Here is a 20570-nt window from a genome sequence, read left to right as displayed (position 1 = left end):
TTTCCCTGTCATCTTCAGGACTAGGGTATTTTTCTGAGCTGTTCTCTTCCAGAGTACTGTAGCCACTGAGGTACTGGATATGTGTTTCTGGGGGAGGCAATCAGCAACATCTTTTTCTCAATATATATCTAAACAAAAATACTCTTTTATAAATACAGAGGGAAAAAAAGTTTAATGTACAGAAGGGGATTCAGCATTGTCCTGCTTATGGTCAAGTATCTAAATCCCTGAAGAAAAGCAAATAATAACCCGTACTCTTCTCTTTCATGCTTTTTGTAAGCAAGTTCAGGCAGACTGTGTTGTGTGACTCATTTATATGTCAGAAAGTAGATGCTGTTGGGGACCTAGGGTTTAAGCATATATTGTTGGGGAAAACATTTCAAGGGAGTAAGAGGAGGCAAAATGGTTCATATCTGTGCTAGTGATGTCAAGCAACTAAAATAAAATATTGACAGTGAAGGGAAATTATTTGAATACCCCTGTTAAAGCACCTGGTTCCTTGTCAGTCTCCAAGGACTTGAAAAGAGCTGTTAGAAACAGAGTGAGTAGACCTGCAAGGTACAAAGAACTGTGACTTCCCCGCTGCTACAGGAGTGCGGACAAGGAATGTTTGGCCTCAGTTTTCCACACTGGGATGTAGGTAAAAGAACCAGGGTTCAGGATTCCTAAAACAGAGAATGCAGTGGCTTTCTTGAACTTGGATTAGTGGAAAGCCACTGATAATTGTCTTGTCTCTGCATTCAGGAATGAGAAAATATTTTCCTGTTTTCTTCATGAGATGTGGCAGCAGTTATGATTTCTTGAATGATATTTTGATTCAACCTTTTGTCTGTGGCAAAATATGCTTGGATTTAATCAATTTGCGTCTCTGTTTAAGGCCCAAATTGTTATAGGCCTTAAGGGGCTGACATTGTCCTAAAGCACTCATTTAATAATTTAGAGTAAACAGATGGTTTTATTTTTTCCCATTAGAACCTTTCAGCTTTTCTAGTTGCATAGAGATAATAATTATATCTCTCACATTGATTAAAATGCACTGTATTAATATTTTACTCTGTCTGGTTTCGATTGTGTTATTTCTCTGTGGGTTTTAATAAGTACTGTGGAGTTAACATCACGTACAATAAACTGTGCTGTGCAAGTCTCGCAGTATCAAGTGATGGTGAACACGAGGCAGTTTTTATCTTGACAGGCCTAGCAGCATAAGTGCATATTTGGTGCTGTTAAATAAGGCTGTTATGCTGCTCTTGCTTGAAGAAGTGAGCATTTTCCTTTTAGAATATCTGCTAGATGGTATCTGGGCACATATTAGACAGTAGACAACACTTAACTCTTAGATCTTGAATGTTCTTTACTAATTAGCTTTGAAACTTGCATTGAACTTAGTAAAATCAACACTGCTCTTGAAGAGCAGAGGAGGGATTATTTGAACTTAGGTCCCATTACGGAGGTTGAGGAATTCAATGGTAATTTGAGGAAAGTCAATTCAGAGGTACCACAACAGTAAGCACAAAATAAGGTCATGGGACAAGATGTTCTCTGGATTTAGGGTGCAATCTGTTCTCATGAGCTTTCTGTTGATCATCTGAAGAAGAATGCACTTGCATCTCTGCAGTAGTTGCTGACAGCCTGAAACGACTGAGGAGGTGCTCTGACCAATGGTTCCTCCTGTCAGAGCCAGTTCCTAGAGGCTGGTCAGTAACAAACGGCTGGAGGATGCTCTTGTTCTCAGCCAGAGTAGCTGATAGCTGATTGTGGAACAGGAGAGTAGCAAGGCTAGGTGTCACCTGAAAATGCTGCGATCAGTATCAGAGATCAGCATGTCCATGGGGAAATGGGTATCTCAGAGCAGTAGTGTTGTGATGGCTGGAGCTTTGGGTGGTTAAATTTCTGCAGTGTTATTGCTGATTTAATGTAGTTGTGTAGTCTGGTGCAGTCTGGAAGGTACAGGAGACTGCGTTTTTTGAAGTTCTTAGCATAGCCAGTTGTACATAGGTTTGGTTACAAAAAGCTGAGCACACTGAAGTTGGGATTGGAATGAAGCAGGATCTTGTTGCAACCTTGATAAGAAGTGATTACAGGATAAAAAAGGTATTTATATATCAAAGTCTATGGACTGAGAGTTGATTCTGGTCCCATGAGCATTTTCTTCTCTCTTCTGTTGAATTTGAAATAAATAAATATTTGGCCTGGCTTTTGTGACTGATAAAAGGGTCTGTTTTAAAAATACCATCTGGGGGCATCAGCGCTGAAACTCAGAAAACCATATGGTTTGTCTCCAGTTTGTGATCAAGTGAGTGGGAGTCCCAGCTTAGGTGTTACATATCTGGTGCTCGTTAGTCTTAGGTGCTGGTCACTGTGATCACTTGACTTGTCATTTTTGCAATTATTAGTGGGCACTTTAGGTTTATCAATTATTTTTCCAGGCTTTGAGTTACTTGTTTTGAGAGCATAATTTGTTTATAATATATGTTTTAACAGCATGATTTGTTTTGTGTTTTTAATTAATATTAAGCTTTGACTCTAAAATTGCATGGCAAATCATTATGGAGAGCTATTACCTTGAATATTGCTGCTAAAGACTTGCAATATACTGTAACTTTGTCTCCTTTATTGCCAAGTTCATTTTAGTGGTCTCGGAACTGGGATTTAGGCGTGGCATTGACGGAGGAAACTTTAGAGTACTGCTACATTGCTATGCTAGAATCAGTGGATATTGCACTTGTGTCCCTCTAAAAACTTTGCTGTGGTGCAAAATGAACCTGTAGTAGGGCAACAGATGTGGGAAGGGCTGTATCCTACACTGCAGAAAGTGTTTGGAAGCGTCAGAGAGCTGATGTAGAGGCTGCAGATAGAGAACTGAGATCGATCAGATGTGTTTACCAGGGGGTAAAAGTTGGCAGGAAAGTGATTTGGTTTTCTTTGTAGGCATCTGTGCGGAAGGAATATAACCAGTTCTAAGGGGCAGTTTTGCACAACAGAGGAGAAAGTACAGCTCGAGGAGAAAGATGGAAAGCACAAGTCCTAAAGTGCTTTAACGAAATGATCAGGCAGCAAGCTGGAGTCCCGGAGGAGGAGAAACTTCGTTACACATTGTTTAAGTCAGTTGTACACCTTGCCCCAGGATGCCCTAGTATTATTTTTTTTTTAAAAAGGAAAAAAAAAAGAAAGAAAGAAAAGCCTCTCCATTATCTAATTGTGGTGTTGACTTTGCCCATTGCAGAGCCAGGTGTCTGGCAGGTAGGATTCTTTTCTGTCTGGGTCTTCATGGGTGGGGTCCTCTGCTAACCCACTGAGCAGAATTTGGAGGGACAAAATGATTTGCCCTCAGATATTCAGCTGATGGATTTTACCAACTCTACCAATAGTTTCTTTTCTTAAGTATTTGAAAGTTTTACAGTGTCTTTAGCCACTGGATGTGGCCTTCTGTAAGGTGGCACCAAATCTGTATGTTACTCATGAATGCATGCTGTAACCATAGGGCTTTTTAAATTCTTCTGAAAATGATTTATTACTTGGCAAAAAAAAATCATCTTAAGCATAACTGGGACATTTTCTTTTTGCTTCTTTGACCAAACAGTGTATTTCCAGATGAAAACGAAAAACAGTTGTAGTCTAACTCTATTAACACTGATTCTCTGGTGTACCTTAGTGGATAAGTCTGTCTCTAGGCCTTCTCATCTCCCGTTGAAGCTGTCTTCCAGGCGAAAGCTTTTTTTAATAACCCAAATTAACAAGACTTGCTAAAGAACTTGATTGTTCCGTGCGTTGAGTGAGAGGATTTAAGTGGGCATGGAAAATTTCCTTGTTCTGTGCAAGGCTCTGGTGTGCTTAGTACTGACTTTTTAGGTAGGCTATAAATACAAATGAGCAACCAGCATTTACTGTCTAGGTCATGTGCAGTTAAAGGAAACAGTTAATGTGAATACACTCATTGTGAATACACTTGGAAAACAATGGAGTAAAAACAAGAAAAAAAAACTTAGTGAATTATTCTATTTAACTTTTGGGGTCAGTGAATCAAATTCATTTCAGAACGGGAAATAAGCTGCTCTTCATGGTATTATTTTAAACCTTGTGTCTAGCTAGTACAGCAAAATACCTAAGAACAGTGCAGACAATTGGGACACAGAAAATGTGGATTTCTTCCCTTAAAGGGAGCGCAAGTTTTAGCTTGCACATTTTTTTCCTCTTCCAAGAGCTGGGTTTGGGCAGAATAATATTCCCTGAAATGACTGATGATTTCTTCTTTTTGGAAAGACAAAACGATCCAAAAAGCCTAAAGGAAATATTGAGAATTTCACAAAAAGATGCAAATATTTGTTGGGCACATGCAGAAATGTGTAATTTCTCAGTGAGAACTGCATGATAAGGCTAAAAGCCGTTTTGGGTGGTGATGGTGATTTGAAAGGAACTCGGTTATAAATGACTTCGGTGAAGGAATGTGTGAATAAGGTGAAAGATGGCAAAACTCAGTTTAAACAGTCAATCCATAGAAAATGTGATGGCATTTTTCTTCTTAAAAATATAAATCTGTTTTCAGAGAGAAATTGGATAGATTTGCATGTAACATTTTTAGAAAGATTTGCACAGTAAGTTGCACTTGAGAATGAAAATGTGCATTGTTTAAAAAACAAAAAAGCTTGCACATCCAGAAATTAATATCTGTGAATGAGTGGGTATTTAAGACAGCTTATTGGAAGAAAATCCTAGGTATGTATTTTTTTTTCTGAATGTTCTCAATCAAATACTGTATGTAGATGTTTGGCCTCTGGAGAGCCAGGGAACCTGGTGTTTTCAGTTTCTGCATATTAAGATATGTTTCTGCTGCTATTAAATTAAAGCACTTCTAACTGTAGAACTCTTACGTCAAGAGCATGATAACTTTTTGTTGAAAACTAATACTGTAAGCTAATAACTTGACTCTGTGTTTGAGCAGTGTGGGGTACTTCTCAACTTCCCTTGTCCTTGAGTTTACAGACACTCTAAGTAGATATTCTTGAACCATTTTGGGAGGAATTTGTTGAAAATGTGTGTGAGGGTTGATGTAGGCAGTAGTAGTCGCAACCCTGGCAGTAGGTTGGGACAGCATGCAGTTTAGTCTTAGCATTTGCATATGTTTGCTTAAGAAACCTGCAGTGAACAATTGACGCTAACTATTCTTTTGCTTCTCTGTCAAGATGGGTAAAAAGCAAGAAGGTTGATGGAAAACATGATTTGCAAGTAGAATCCTTTCATTCTCCCCTAATTCTAAAAGTTCATGATGTCTGTTTTGTGAAGAAGAACCTTAATTTGCTGTGATCGTTCCTGAAGGTTGATGGGAGCATGCAAAAATAATACCACAAAGAATGTTACAGTTCGTCTTCTACTTGAAATCAATTTTCCACTAACGTGCGTTTGGAAAAGTACGCATTTGGAGCGTTTTGATAATGTAGACGATTATCCCTCTAATTCCCTGTCCATCTGTAGGATAAACGCTTAGACTGTGTGTAAACTATACCAAGTCTATATCATACATAATGTATGATTGTATATGATAATGTGCCATGAATGTCAAATTTTATTTTATTAAATATAAGCTGCTCTTCCATCTGCCCGTTGGAGACCCCATACATTGTATGCCAAAGAAAGCGCAATTCTGGAGCATTATATAGTTTCACATGGAACCATGTGAAATACCTCAGCTTCCCTCACTTAAATCGTTAAAACTCCACTTGTTCTAATGCCTCAGTCATCGTTTCTTCTTGCTCTATAAGAGCAGTGTCAGACTCTGACAGTTTAGCAGCAGTGCAAGCTCAGACGAGTTTGCCAAAAACACTGATGGCCGGATCCTTGACTGCTCTAACTCTGTTGGCGTCAGAGGTTTAGCAACAGTTTCTACCAGTCAAGCTCTGTCCTCCCTACCAGCCTTTTCCTCTAGCAGTCCAGCTCTCCAGTGATGACGAGGCCTTCAAATGAGCAAGGAGACAAATGTTTGTCATAGCTTTTGAAGCTTTGGCAGACAAGCTGCTAGGACCTTTAGTTGGCACCTATGTCTGGTTCCAAAAAAGCCAACCTTGTCACGGCTGCCTTTTTTTTTTTTTTTTTTTTTTTTTCAGAGATCTCGTGTTGTATGTGTGTGTGTGAGCCTGTATGTCTGGGTGTCTCGTGATACTCTGCGATAGATTGACAGGAACCAGAAGCCAGGTTCATCAAAGCCACAGATTTCTGATCCAGAATTGCAGTGACTGATTTGTGCCAGCACAGACCTAGACTGTCCAGATAGACTGAACAGGAGGAAAATGTAATGCCAAAAAGGAAGAAGATGAAATCTAATTAATCAGAAACAAATAAGTCATCCTAATGGCAGCGCAGAAGCAGTATCAATTTAATTTGAGAGTACCCTATGTTCCGTAAGGATGACATTGTGCAGTAATTCTGCTGCCAGTAACTGCCGTCAGAATTGCTGAATAGTAAGAAACAAATGAGTTACTGCCTTAAATGGTCTGTATTTTGTGAATTTAACATGCTGTGGTTCTTCAAGCTCAAATTCGGCTTGTGACTGTTTCTCCCCTGCTACATGCCAGCATCCATACCGGGTTTTGTTCTGTTTTGTTCTTCCATGGTGGCAGAGTAATTAAGCTAAGGAAATAGTACAGCTGCCATTCAAGTTGGTAGAAGCCATCAGAATGGGGAACGACTGCTGGAGTTGCATTGCTTCTCGTCCTGGGAAGTGTGGAGTGTGGAACCTTCCTGCCCTGTCTGGGGGCTGACTGCATTGCCTTTTTTGCCTTAGAGAAAGAGGTTCAGTCCTGGGAGCAATGGCCATGTAGTGTTAAGACCAGCCAGAGCTGTCATCATCCCCGGCTCTGTGCTTGAATAAGTGGAAGTGGCAGGCTGCGGAGGTATGGGTATTTTACATTTTGAGGTGATCAGAAAAGGCCTTCAGAGGAGATTTGTTGACAGTCACAGCCTCTCTGTGACTTATGCACAGGGCATTTTGCTTCAGATGAGATTGAAGTGGTGCAGCTTAGCACTTTGGGGACTGCAGTGTGCAACTGCCTCATTTCATTGCAGAGCCAGGCGAGTGCTGGCTTTTCCCTGCTGCACTGTGTGCTACAGAGGCAGGTGGATCTGATGTGCCAGGCGGAAGGCTTCTTCTGTGGAATTACCTTTCACTGAGAAAGCCATCCCATTTGTTTTGTGAATGGGAGGATGCTGTGTCTGTTTGGAAAGGCTTCTTCTGCTCCCGGACTTGATCTCCATGGAGTACTAGGAAAAGCACTCAGTTTTCTCTGGTCTTTTCTCCCCCTCGGTGACCGAGCGCTCCCTCCCCTTTGTCACTTGTCTGTCTTGTTGCTGTGGGCCAGGAAGTTGAATTTTCCAAGATGAGATGGGAAGATGTGATAACGTGGTAGGGCCTTAAGAAACAAAAGGGGGTAGCATGCTGGTTAAGGTAGACCCGGTAAGTCTGGTGCGTGACAGGAACTGCCACCAAGATATTTGCTGCCAGCAGTGGGGACAGCACACGTGGAAAGATGTCAAGTTAGCAAGGGTCACAGGGAAGAGGAAGGGGAGGAAATGAGGGAAATAGTCGGTGTTCGGGAGATCAGCCCCAGCTACTACTGGGAGAACACTAAAAAAGAGAAGGGGTATTATGAGCCAGGTTGTTGGGACAGGTAACAGAGCTCCACTTAGATCAGCAGTGACCGCTGCTGTCACACTGATTTACCTGTGGAGACTTGGGCTACGCATGCTTTTCTTAGGGTAATACACTTCTGAGGAAAACAGAGACAGAGCAAGGACCCTAGGACTGAGCAGGCTGGACACCAGTGTTCCAAGCTCAAGGAAACTACAGATTTGAAGGTCTGGCATTTTGAACGACTGACTGAAATCTCAAATCTTACTGAAGCCTGTCAATGTGGTGATGCTCCAGTTTCATGCTTGAGGACAACAGAACAGCAAGGCCAGCAGGGGCACAGCTGATGTGTCAGGTCAGGAGGTCAGTAAAGTTGTGCTGCTTGGCACAAGGGGAAGAGTAAGGCTCAGACTCTTCAGCTCTATTTTCTCTGGGTTTGCTGTAAACCTTTCATTATGGCTGTGCAGAATTGCACTTAAAGGGAGAGCACCCTTCTGAAAGACTGCAGCTGTCGTTACTGGGCAGTCATCGTAACCTGGTCACTAATTACCAGATACTCACTTAATGGAAGTGCCCAAGCAGTCTCATCTCATTGCTCTCTTCTTCAGGTTAACCTGTGTGGCTCTGACAGCATGTCTTGTTTAGGCAGATGCTCTGTTATGCTTGGGACCAACACATAATGAATGAGATGGTAGTTGCTGGAAGAATCTGTACTTGAAATACTGTAGATGGCTAAGATGGGAGAGAGGAGTCACAGGTGCTGGGAGCCCTAGGGATAGAAGTAGTGGAAGAACTGAGAGCATGTAGGTCCTGGTTCAGTGTCTGAAATGCTGAACTGCTTTAGATGTCGCTTGGCATTTGGTTTTTAACAAATGTTAGACCCTATGGATCAAAAAAATATAAATAAAAAACCCACAACCTTGGGAGCAAACGTTATGTGCGAGAGAAAAATCCTTTCTGTTTCCTTGGTTACAGAAGTGCATGAATAAATTAAATCAAAAAAGTCCTCAGTATATTCTGAGTGGTCATCTGTGACAACTGTCCCTTAAGTGTTGACAGTAGGAGGAATGAGCAAAAGCAAAGCCTGTCTGAAACTGTCCTGAATCAACTGTGTAAAAGCCATGGGTATGCACTGCTGCGAACAGACTGATTCCTGGTAAGCTCAGAGTTTGAGCTGGGGCTCGGATGGAGCTGCGTGGTGACTGATCGCTGACCACCTGCTGCTGTTGTGGCGCGCAGGGACGGGAAGAGCAGCCGTGGGCAATTCTGTCACACCAGAGCTATAAATTAAGCTAAAGCCCTGCTTGCGGCAGTCTCTGATTTGGAGTTCAGGTCTGAAGCCGAATTTAGATCTCTGCAGAGCCCAGCTCTCTACCGACTGGTCTTGCAGAGCCTAAGTGTGACTTCAGACATGTCAATACGGAGCTGTTTTACCAGAACAAGGTGTGAACCTGAAGTTCCTCCTCTCTAGGAATGCTATTATGTGGACGGTTGCATTTTCACTCAAAAATATTTGCTTTCCAATCTAGTTGATGTCATTCTGGAAATTGTTTGAACTAAACAAGCAAGCTATTCTTAGTGTAAGTACATCCTTCTGGATAGCTATACCATTTTAATTATGTGCTTATTATGTAAATGTACCAGTGAAGTTCCTTGAGTCTAGCAAGACTATGGATATCCAGGCACCAAATTTGCTTTAGAAATAGGGCTTGGAGTATGTACCCATGGCTTCCCAGACCTGTCTTCATTCTAAAGGCTAATGCAGTTATTCCACTACAAGTCCTGATTTGATTTCTAGCAGGATTGCCCTCTGATTCTTCCGGCCAGGTGCCTTTATGGATATTACTACGCGTGTACAAGATACTTTGCATCTGAGGTACAAAGAAAGTAATGGACTGGCCTGAGAGTTTCCAGTGGATCTACGGCAAAGTCCAGAATGAAAGAAGGTATTAAAAATGCCAGTTTTCTGCCTTGCTTGTAGAAGAACTATCAGAGTTATTTCTTAAAGTCTCTAGATGAGCCACCAGATGAAGTCCCCATAGGTTAGTTTGTACAGGGGAAACAGAAGGAAAATTAGTGGTAACCTTTGGAGTGTTCCTAAGCACAAAATGATGGGGAAGAGTAGGGTGTGCTCAAATGGCAAGAGACTGTGTTCTTCAGAGCCACCGCTGTGGAGCTGGTTGGTGTTCTGGAGCACTTCAGAGAGGCAGTGGAGCAAGTGTACGTGTAGGCATGGCCTGGTAGGTTACAACATTCATATGAAGCTGTAAATCAGGATCTATTGTCGTGTGCAAGTTGAACAGTATTCCTTAACTGCACAAGGATATTTTGAACAGTTGTGGGGCTGCAGCATGCAGGCAAATATTGCTGCTAAGATTCTTCTTTAAAACAAGGGGATTTGAGGATCATTTTGTTAATTTTTTTACCACTTAGAATTCTCAGACATGAAAAGTTAACACAGTTTGGAAGACTTTTTTTTTCTTTTTTTTCTGGCACTCACAAGTTCAGAATGCTTTTGTGCATTCCAAGCAGTCCTGCCCAGATCTACCACCTGTTCCATAATTCTGGGTATAGTCAGGGTATAGTTCTTTTCCATATGGGCAGCGTAATTCCATTAAGTAGCAATCCAGCACTCTTTTTTTTTTTTAACATTAAACCTCGAGAGTTAATCATCCATCTGTGTGTAATCATTGATTCCATTAAGCCTTATGGCCTTGTCAGATTATCAAACATTTTAAACAGCACTTTTTTTCTTTTTTTTTTTTGCTTTACTTGACAGCAAAAGCATTTGTTAGGGGGCATGATTAGCTCGAAGTTTTCAAGATGTATTCCAGTCTCATATAGACATTTACGCTTACCAAATCTTCTCCCTGTTCAGAACAACAAAGCTTGCCCACAGTGCGTATGACAAATGACATGCAAGTCATTCAGGTATTTTGTGACAGACAAAGCTGAGATATTTAATGTTTAAAAGCAACACAATGAAGAAACAAACAAAAACAAAAATCTTTTTCTTTCTGGTGATGGAACAATCAGCTGCTTACTCATGTTTTTGGTTAGGATTAGGGGAATTGCATTAGCTTGATTGAAGTAAGAGCAGACTCGCACCTCGAGAGTGATGATGCAACAAACTTTTCTTGTAAAAGGGAGGAAACCTGGTTGTCAGATGGACATGCAGAAGTTTTCATATCAAAATAGAACAAGAAAGCTGTTTTTTTCCACATATAGGATTTGAAAAGTGATGCCATGATATTCCTGAAACTAAACATGTTGTCAATTGATTTCTTAAATGTGACAGTAAAACTTTGCATAAGCATCTAATTGCAGTTGTATTCTTCTCCAGAAATCCCTGAAATGGGAGTTCCAAGCTGGTACCTGAAGGACGAAATCACATTAGAACTGCTCCCAAACAGAAGGAGCAGTTACTGTTGCAGGTAGCAGGTGAGGCTTGTTACTGGTGGGAGTTAGCACTTTGTGCTGCAGACTTAGTCACTTGCCCCCTTGCTAATTTTACTTGCTCGTATTGAGCATTAACCTAAGGATGTCAACGCTGCCTGGGGAAGAAATTGATATTCGGGGTGAGCAAGGCAGCCTTGCACCAATTCTGAAACCAAAAACCTCTGTCAGAAAAGGTCAACACCACATAGGTTTTTTTCAGTGATGGACGCTCATAACAGAGCCATGAAATGTAAATGTGAAACGTTGCTTAGTAATACGCAGATGGGAAGTATGAGGCCCTCACCCTTATACTTCTTGTGCGGTGTTCTTATACTGGTGGGAAGGAAGGGTACAAACCTCGAGTGTGGCAGGGGCAGGAGGCACTGCATTCGATCTGGGACTTCACTTGGATTCATGGAGTATCTCTGCACCAGGAAACCAGATATACTAGCTTGAACACCAGCTCTCTGTTTTGCCCATCTGAATGTGCTGAGGGTTTCTCTGTTGCTGAAGTCGATCTCTAGCAGTTGAAATGTATCCTTCAGTCTTTGACTTTGATAAAAATCAGAACAGAGCAAAGCTAACAGCTGTCAGAACAGTGGTGGTAACTTCTGGTTTAATCATAGACAAGGAGAAAGGTGTGTTCTTTCTCTTCTGGTTGTGTGCAAAAGAGTATGTGATAGATCCAACTCAAGTCCAGAGTAGAAGAAAGTTAGCATTGTGAAAAGGGATTGCATTATAACCTTGATCCATGCCAGTTTCTCGATTTTACCATTAACTCAGACAGAAATGAACTGAACAGTAAGGAGGGAACCTGAAGCCAGTTTTGAGCAGAGCTGACAAAGTCTGGAATTTCAGTCATTAAGTCTCATTGCAGTACATTATCTCAGGAGACTTTCATAATGTTCCCACTGCATTTGTGGTTCACTTTGAGGTCATTTAACCTGAAATTCAAGATGAAATAATCAATGGCTAGAAATGTGTATGAATGGGAATAAATTTCGTTTGCAGAAGGAATTAAGGAATTTCCCTAAGGAATAGGCATAGCTTGGAGCCGTTATATTGCATATGCATGCAATATCAGTGCATGCCTTTGGATTGGTTCTAAACCTGCTGAAGCTATTTCAAGTTTCTTCATTGACTTCTGCTGGCTTTCTGTCTAGCTCTGCATACCTGGATGTCTGCTTCACTTTCTGTGCCCATCAGAAATACTCTGTTTCCTGCTGGATTGGATTAGATGTGCTGTGTGCTTATTTCAGATGTTTTACCTTACAAAAAGTAAGTAACTACCTTAAGTAGTTTAGATTCACTTTTGATAGAATGGTTTACTTTTTTTTTTTTTCTGAATAAACTGAAAAGCTACTAAGAAAACTTGGGAGGAGGGCAGAGTGAGGAGGAAAAAAGTGTCCAGAAAGGTGGTGGTAAGGTTTTTGCTGTGAAAGATTTCACGAATTGCAAAAATCTATTAAAAACTGGCAAAAAAATTAAAATACCACTTTTTTTCCCCAACCACTGTGATTACTATTGAACCTGATTAAAAAAAAATAAATAAAAAAAGGCAGGGCAGGGGGGCTTGTTTCTTATTTCCTCGTTAATTACACTAATCTTTTTTTCTGAAAAATATTAGAGTGATAATTAGGCCACACATCATGTGTGGTTGGATAAATACTATTTACATGTTGAGAAAGGGGGCAGAAGAATTATATCTAATGAAAGGAACTGGTGCCAAATAGTAGAGAGATTTGTGTTTGTCTTAGTGAAATGAAATTCATTCACCTCAGCTGGGATATCTTAAAATGCACTCTTGCATCTCAGTACATCTGAAGAAAAAACATGATAATGTAATTTGTGAATATATCATTATATCCATTCTGTGAAGCACAGACTGTTTTGTAAATAGCATTGTAAATAGCACTTTCACCTTTTGTTAGAGGTGTAATGTTTGTGTACTTTGTACAGTGATGAGGTGTAGTATTTTTAATGGTGGGTTGAAGTCAGTTGTGTTTTGGCAGACTGGCAAGGTGGATTAAGATTTTGGTAAATTATACATATATATATAATCTATATATGGAAGGTAAGGATTTATATTTGATCTGGTGGTCCAGTATGCAAGAGTGCTGGCACAGACTTCCAGTATTTGTTCCATTTCAAATCGTAGAGTTTTGTGTAGTATTTGCTGCTGATACCTTCAGTGTGCTTTGTTACTTCAGCATATTAATGTAGTATTAGTATTTCATTTAACAGGTCACAGATGATATTTTTAAGTCTCTGGAGCACTTGCAGACAGAAAGTGCAAATCAGTTGTATGTTTCCAGTTTTGCTGTGGAGATTTTTAGTAGGAGCAAATAGGAATATATGGGACAAAAATCAGGTGTCCATGTCCTGTTTGTTGTGTTCCAAAGTTGTGTCCAACCCAGCTCCCTGTGATGTGGATCTCAAAATGCCGGTTAGCACTAGGGGAATGAAACAGATGCCATGTACGGAGTCATCTAGAAATTTAGTGTACTCTGTGTTGTGAATTCTGCACATGGTTTCTTCTGTCTGTACGTTACCAGTATAGAAGAACACAAGATGCTGAATAGTGGAAAGAACGCACACGCTCTTGTTACAGCCTCTGAGCTAAGCAAGCCCACTGAGTTTAACAAAGATGATTTCTCTTTGCATTGTGGCATTTTTGTCTATAGACTGTTGGATTTCATGGATTGTTCAGATAGCAAGTTGTTACCTGTTGTGGAAGGATGAGAAGCATCATGTGTAAGAGCACATGTCTAAGACCCTGCAAGACCAGATCTCACTCCAGTTCTGTGCCATATTTTTCTGTTCAGTGTTGAAGAAGACAGATTTCGTCCTGCGTTACCTTTTTCTCTGATGAACTGGAATTACCTTCTGTTAAATATTTGTGTGAAGCTTATTACAGCGGGCCTCTCCTTTCTGCTTTTAATAGCTACCACTCCCAGCATGATAACTCCTGTAAAATTAATTTCATCAAGTCTGTCACTAGAAATTTCAGCTTTTTCTCCCTTTGTGTGGATTTCTGTGATAGTTGGAAAGGTCATGAAAAAGTGGAACAGTGTCTCAAGACGCAAATTATGTTTCTTTTTCACAGCTGCAGTTTGGGGGATTGCAGATGTGGTGGTAGCTTGGAGACTTCAAAAATTGGAAATTTCTAATTTGAAAAACTTTAAAGTTCAGAATTGTCAGAAGTTGCAGTTACGGAAGTTCAGAATTGAAGCGATGAACTTTCTAACTGATTCACAAAGAGGTTGAAGAAACATTGTTCAATAAAAATGTACTGAATGTTTAAAGTTGGAGATTTTCAAAGTTTTTCCAAATTTCAGAAGTAAAAAGGAAGGAATCAAGCTTAATTGCTGTTTGTTTCTCCTAGTGATGATTTTGTCTTGATTAGGTCTTCTAAGGTACTTGACAAAGGATTCGTAGTGAATTTTCACTTGATCTAAATCATGCTATAAATGTTACAGATGTTACGGATATGAAGAAAATAATTCTGCGTCTCTGTTAGCCTGTTAGCATGCACCATGCACGGTAACTCAAATATGAAATCGAAAAAGCTGTGCAGCATGTATAACGCCCCAGAATATGCACTAATCTCTTCACCTTCAGCCATACAGCTATTGTTTCCTCTTGCCAGCTTGTACTAGGAAAGACCCACCGAGTCCTGTTTTAAGCAATTAGAAAAGTTGCCTTTCTCCAATCAAAGAGAGGTATTAGTGAAATGAATGGGAGTAATTAAATCTAATTTAGTCATGTAAATGAGTTTAATTAAAAGAAATCTACCCTTTAATAACTTCAGGGGGAAATGCTGTTCCTTACGGAGTTCGAAATTTAGTTAGGTTAACAAGACACAATAGCTGAACTGATGAGCCCATGATGTTGTAATCTGCTTAAGTAAATAATGGCACATCCAGGGTTTCCTAGCTGCTGTGGTTGTGATGTAATACGATTCTGGAGCGCAGAGAGGTTGGGTGCGCCCCAAGTACGATGGCTGTAGGAGGTAGCTAGTACCTTTGCTTAGCTCTGAAGTCCTACCTACTGAAATTAGATGTACTTAAGGCATTTGGGAAAAAAACAAGCAATCGTTTTAGGTAAGGAAGGCATTAGAGACCCAATTATTGCCAACTGATGGTATTAATAACTAGTAATTTCCTAGATGTTAGTATAAAATGGCCTCACAAAGTGGTGGTAGGTCAGGTGAATCGTAGAGAGTGTGACAGGTTGGAAGTGGACTGGGCAAGGGCTTTGTACCTCTGCCCTATCCTTTATCAGCGCCCATACAGGACTTCTTTTTCTCTCGTCTCCTTTTCCACAATGGTGCTCTAGATTTTTTTTGAAGTTTGTCTTTTTCAGGTCTTAATTTAGATGTAAAGTGATCTAGAACATGGTCATGACTTGAAGTGCTTCTTTAAATGATGTGTACCTTTTAGGCTATAAATAAGTAAAACTTTTCTTTGGATGGTTTGTCATTCTCAGCTCTCCACTCTGAGCCAGTTGGTGTGTTTTTTTTTTTTCATAGTTTTAAACTCATCTACAGCAAGTAATTGTTTTTCACTTGAGGGTGGTTTTTCAATAAATGAGTAAGAATTGTTCTGAAATTCTACCACTGTTCAGTGGCTGCCAAACACCTAGCTGCTTCTTCCACGGTTTCTTACTGTCAAAAAAAACCATAATAAAGCACAGTTTTAGTGTTTCAAAAGTTTTCTTGCGCTCTGCTATTCTGTTCAGTAAGCTTTCAACAGCTCTTTAAGTTGATGTCATTTCTTCCACTTCTGCTTCCCTGTGGTTTCTCTTCCATTTGGTAGTCAGCTAAATTACAGATTATTGCATACTCCAACTTACGTCCAGTGAAATTAAACTTGTCTCAGGATATCGCAGAGTGTACATTGAAGTTTTTTAGGTTTTCTAAAGAACATTCTCTATAGCACATGCTGCTTGTTTACTCACGTTGTACAGAATTATGGGGGAAGAAAAGGCTTTTTCCCCCCCTTACTAGTGAAAGTAATTTCACAAATTGTATTAAAAGGAGCCATAAAAGCATTATGATGGAAAACCTGAAATTCACAGGACAACTGCTTGCAAAGAACTGCCAGATGCAATTTCTTTTTGTAATGGACCTCTTCTGACATGCTGATAATCTTAGAAACAAAATCACACTTTGAACTCACAGAAGGTCTTAAAATCACGTTCGTCTTCTGACACCTACATTGTGTTTTAGTACGACTTGGGCCAAGAAAACCCCTTCAGGTTCTTTAGCTACTCGATGTTGGGTCCTACAAGAGAAGATATGAGGCTTTATTATTTCCTAAAGAGTTGCTTGTTGGCATTGAGCTTTTACTACATATTGATAAATCCATAATAAATCCACTAAGTGAACCCATGGGAGGAAGGACAACTGGAAAGCTCCATCATGACTGAAAGTAACTAGCTCCAAGCCGAGTGGCTCATCCTGACATATCCACTTGGTTCATCCTGACATCTCTGCCTCATCCTTGAGGTGCTGTGCCCCTCCACATTTCCTAGGGCAAAACCGATGCAGGGAGAAGAAGGGATGGCCGGCCATTGGGAAAGTACAGCTGCTTCCAGCAAGGTTTCATTTTTCTTTTAGAGCAGCTGTCAGTCCTTGTGAAGTTGCTATTTCTGCTTGTATCAGTTAAAGAGTAGATCTTCATTACATGTGCCAAATACTCAATTATAGATAGTGTTACATTCCCTATCATCTGAGAGGTGCAGCAGTGGAGTCATCCAAGTATTCTGATGGAGTTGCTAACGCTATTTCTTCCTCTGAATATAACAAGGTGAGGTGGCAAAGAGAATTTAGAGCTGGTGTCATGCTTGCTATGTGGAAAATTGCAGGGGTGCATTAGAGCACTGGGTGAGGGCAGAGGCTAATAAATGCAGGACACAAGAAGTCATTAAGATAGCTCAGAGGTCTGGCTGAGGGTTGAAGAGCATTGATCTCCTCCCATTTGGGTTCAGAAGGTATCAAGTGAACTGAGAGAGCGGTGAAGGAATCTCACCTGACAGTGTTTCATAGAGAAGAGAGTGAGGAGACTTCGCTGAAGAGCAGCTGAACTGGCAGAGAGGCTCACTAATAGGACAGTTGTCCTGGGCTAAAAGCATCCATAGCGTGAGCAGTGAACGCAACTTTTGGGCCATGAAGATCTACATCTTCTGCTGGTGTCATGATCACAGCTGAAATCAAGTCCATGTGTCCGTAGCTGATGGCCAAATCACTGTGGCTGTGTGTGTCTGCAGTAGGAAGAGGATGAACACTGAAGACAGTGGGATATAGCTGTGCTGGATTCAGAGCTGAATACTTCATTTTCACATGGGACGTTAATGTTGGCTGCCTTTGAAGAAGATTCAAACCTTCCAGCCTGTTTCTGGCCAGGATGGTGGCAATTGGAGGAAAGCATGCATTCTGTACTCCTGTTACTGCCTAATGTTTTCACAAATCTTAAAGAGCTGCAAAGCATTTGTGAACTATCTAATGCCACAGTTGTAGGCTGTGAAGTTCATCTTGGTTGGCTTCAGCTTCTGGTACTGCGAGATGCATTTCAAGCGGGGCGTCTTTCTGTGGCTGGTAGGCCAGAGGCGGAGCTTTTGGAGCTGTGCCTCTTCCTTGGCTGGCTGTGAGAAAGCAGCATGCCTCACACCTACACTGTAAACAAATAATTCTCGGTGAATCATTACTTCAGACCCATAAACATTGTCTGTGTTTTGTTTGCCGTAATTCTAATTAAAAGCCCAGAGGCAAGTTAGAAAACAAATGAATTAAAACAACAGCTAAATTGAGCTGAGCAAGGGTAGGGGAGAGAAGAACAGAATCTGATACCAGTAAGCTCCCTGACTACAGATTTTCAGCAGACTCTGAAGACACGGGGGCGTCTACAATGTGGTGGCATTTCTTAGAGACCTACCTGACAGCTTTAAAGCAACATCTAAAATGGCAGGAGCAGGGACCCTTCTGAGAAGCTAAGTAAATACACAGGTGAGTCCAAAGAGCTTGGCTTTGGCAAGATTGGAGTTCAGCTGGTTTCAAACCACCTTTTATCCCTGCCTGACCTCATGCAGCCCCATGTTCCTGCTGGCACCCCCTTAGTCAGTGCTGTACCACAAAGGCTTTGCAAGCTGATCTTTCCTAAGGGTTGATTTCCAGCTGATGGCTCGGACAACCAGGAAAACCAATCCAGTAAAGAAACTTGTCTATTAGTATCTTGGTTTTTATCATATCTTTTTGTTGGGACAGTGACCCAAAAAAACTTCTAATGTTTATGTAGGTTTAATGTTAACAGTTCAGTAGCAAGTGCTCTGTGATTATTCCTAAACTGTGTGATTTTTCTGGATTGGGCAATCTGCAACTTACTGCTGAACAGGAAGAATTTAGCAAAATTGTCACTTCAAGACTGTTTAAACCTTCCATTTGACAACACTTAGAAGAGCTAGAGGTCTTGGCTTTGGAAGGATTTCAGATAGCTAGGCTAAGATTGCTGAAATATCTGCTTTCATATTCCTGCAACATCAGAAGCACCATCTGTAATGAACAGAACTCTGTCTCTGCCAGAGAATGCCACTGCTCAGGTTTTGTCTTCTTTAAAGACGTTGGCAGGTGTTCTATAATGTCTTCAACAAATAAGCTTACTAGTTTAATAAGATCATGGTGAAAATCATGTGCAGTGCTGTTCTCATTTGCATATGTGGAAACTTCTCATATTCCAGAGGCTTTTAGATTTGTACATTTATTTTTCTGACTTAATTTAAACCAATTGGGACGTAATTCGGTCATTAGTTTCAGTTACTAGCTGCCTATGCAGAAACCCAGGGTAAATGGTTCTCCTGTCAATTCATACAAAAGAATATTTATCTTATGCTTAATGCTAGCAATTTAGCTTTATACTGTGTAGGATGTGTGGAGTTTTTTTATATGTAGATCAGGATGTGTAGCTGAAAATAATTGATTCCTATAAGCCCGAATGTATGGATCAGACTCAACTATAACCACTCAGTGATTTTTCTTTTTTTTTTATTTCCTTTTGAATACTGTTCTTTGACAGCAGTTCCTAACTGGAAATTCCATTGAATGTTTTCTCTGTCATGGTCTTGATTTTTTTTTAAAAACATCTCATAAAACGCTTAATTTCTTCTTAAATACTGCTCAGCATTCTGCATCTTGAATTTCAAGTGATGTTTTCAGAACAGCATGTATCTTTTGAATAGGATGCAGCAGGCTTCTAAAGAGTTGGAATGTTTGATTCTCATAACCAACTCCTTTATGTAGAGCTCCACTCCCGAGGTTGTCTGCTGAATATCCTTTCTCTTTCCAGCAGATCCTTTTTCAAGTGGATGTTTCCCTCGTTTCCGTGCTCTTCACTGCCACCTACAGATCCTTTATTCCAAGGGAAGAAATGAACCACCTTCCCTTTGTGCTTATGCCACTGAGCTTCTGGTTTTGCTGCCTCAAAATGTATTCCTGTTTCACCCTAGTTGCTTCGTGATCTATTTTTTAGCCTACTCCTGGGTAGGCTGGCCTGTTGCATGCAGTGTTCAATTTCTGTTTTATGTAGAAGCAGCTATTGGGAGGTATCCTGCGGCAGCTGGCCGTCAGGCTCCTGGTGCTGAGCGCGACAGCAAGCAGAGCTCTGGGCTGAGCAGAATTGACCTGGAGGAGCCAGCCCAGCCCAGCAGAGACATCACGGTGCTGTGCTGGAGTAACTGAGGGCTCCTTTTAGGCAGAGGGAGGTGCACGTCGGGGTCACAGAGAAGGCTGCAGATGCTTGACAATGGGTCTCTGTTCTCAGACATGTGTGGCAGAGCTGATGCATTGGCCTTTGCCTCGCAGAGAAAGATGCCTGTCTTGGGGACCAGCAGGCCTGGAGCAAGGGACGTGCCACAGCTCTGAAGGAGCAGATGGCTTGAAGGCTTGAGGAGAGCAGGAAGTCGTAGGTCTTCAATGTCCGAAGGAAATATAGAAAAAAGGCTTATTTCTGCTGTAGCTGAATGTTTTTTCTTTGAGTTTCTTGTCCAGTGTTTAATTTCAACTTGAAAAACAAAGCCCATAAAGTTTATGTTTTGGGTTGAGTAAAAGAGAGAGCGCTTACCGATGGGGGTGCTCACAAAAAAGATGACCTCTTCTGGGTTCATCCCTTCTCTTCTGCTTTGGTATAGCTTGCCTTTTTTAGGAATTGCTATTTCTAGAGGAATAAATTAATTTCAGACAGCGTTGATAATGATGTCCCCCATTGGTTATTGGCTTGCGCAACTTTTCTGAAATTAAAACAATATATTTTCTCTGCAAATTATTTGCTTCTTAAGGGTTTCTTTCCAAGATGGTTCATCACCACAGTAAAAGCAGTTAAAGCTGTCAGTACTCCATTTGAATGTACTCGGTGTTATCAGCTTTAAAGAAAAATGCAGCCAGGACATAAAAGTTTCTTGCTAATTGTCTCTACTGGCAGAAAGTCAAAAGGAAGACTTAGAAACTAAGTTACTTGAATTACTC

General features: G+C 40.8%; 1 protein-coding gene across 1 annotated transcript in view; it reads left to right on the top strand.

Moving 5' to 3' along the window:
* LOC310899454 (uncharacterized protein) overlaps positions 1–20570 on the top strand; it is a gene marked incomplete at its 5' end in the record, with an annotated part of 283288 nt that overhangs the window by 110955 nt on the left and 151763 nt on the right. The window contains 3 exons of the mRNA XM_083835807.1: positions 10962–11059; positions 12220–12334; positions 13286–20570. The exon at positions 13286–20570 is cut by the window's right edge and continues 25066 nt beyond it. The remainder of the gene's footprint in view (positions 1–10961; positions 11060–12219; positions 12335–13285) is intronic.

Source organism: Anser anser, assembly GCF_964211835.1.
Source record: "Anser anser genome assembly, chromosome: 4".
Lineage (NCBI taxonomy): Eukaryota > Metazoa > Chordata > Aves > Anseriformes > Anatidae > Anser > Anser anser.
Note: the sequence above shows the minus strand (reverse complement) of the source record. Positions and strands in the feature narration are given on the sequence as shown.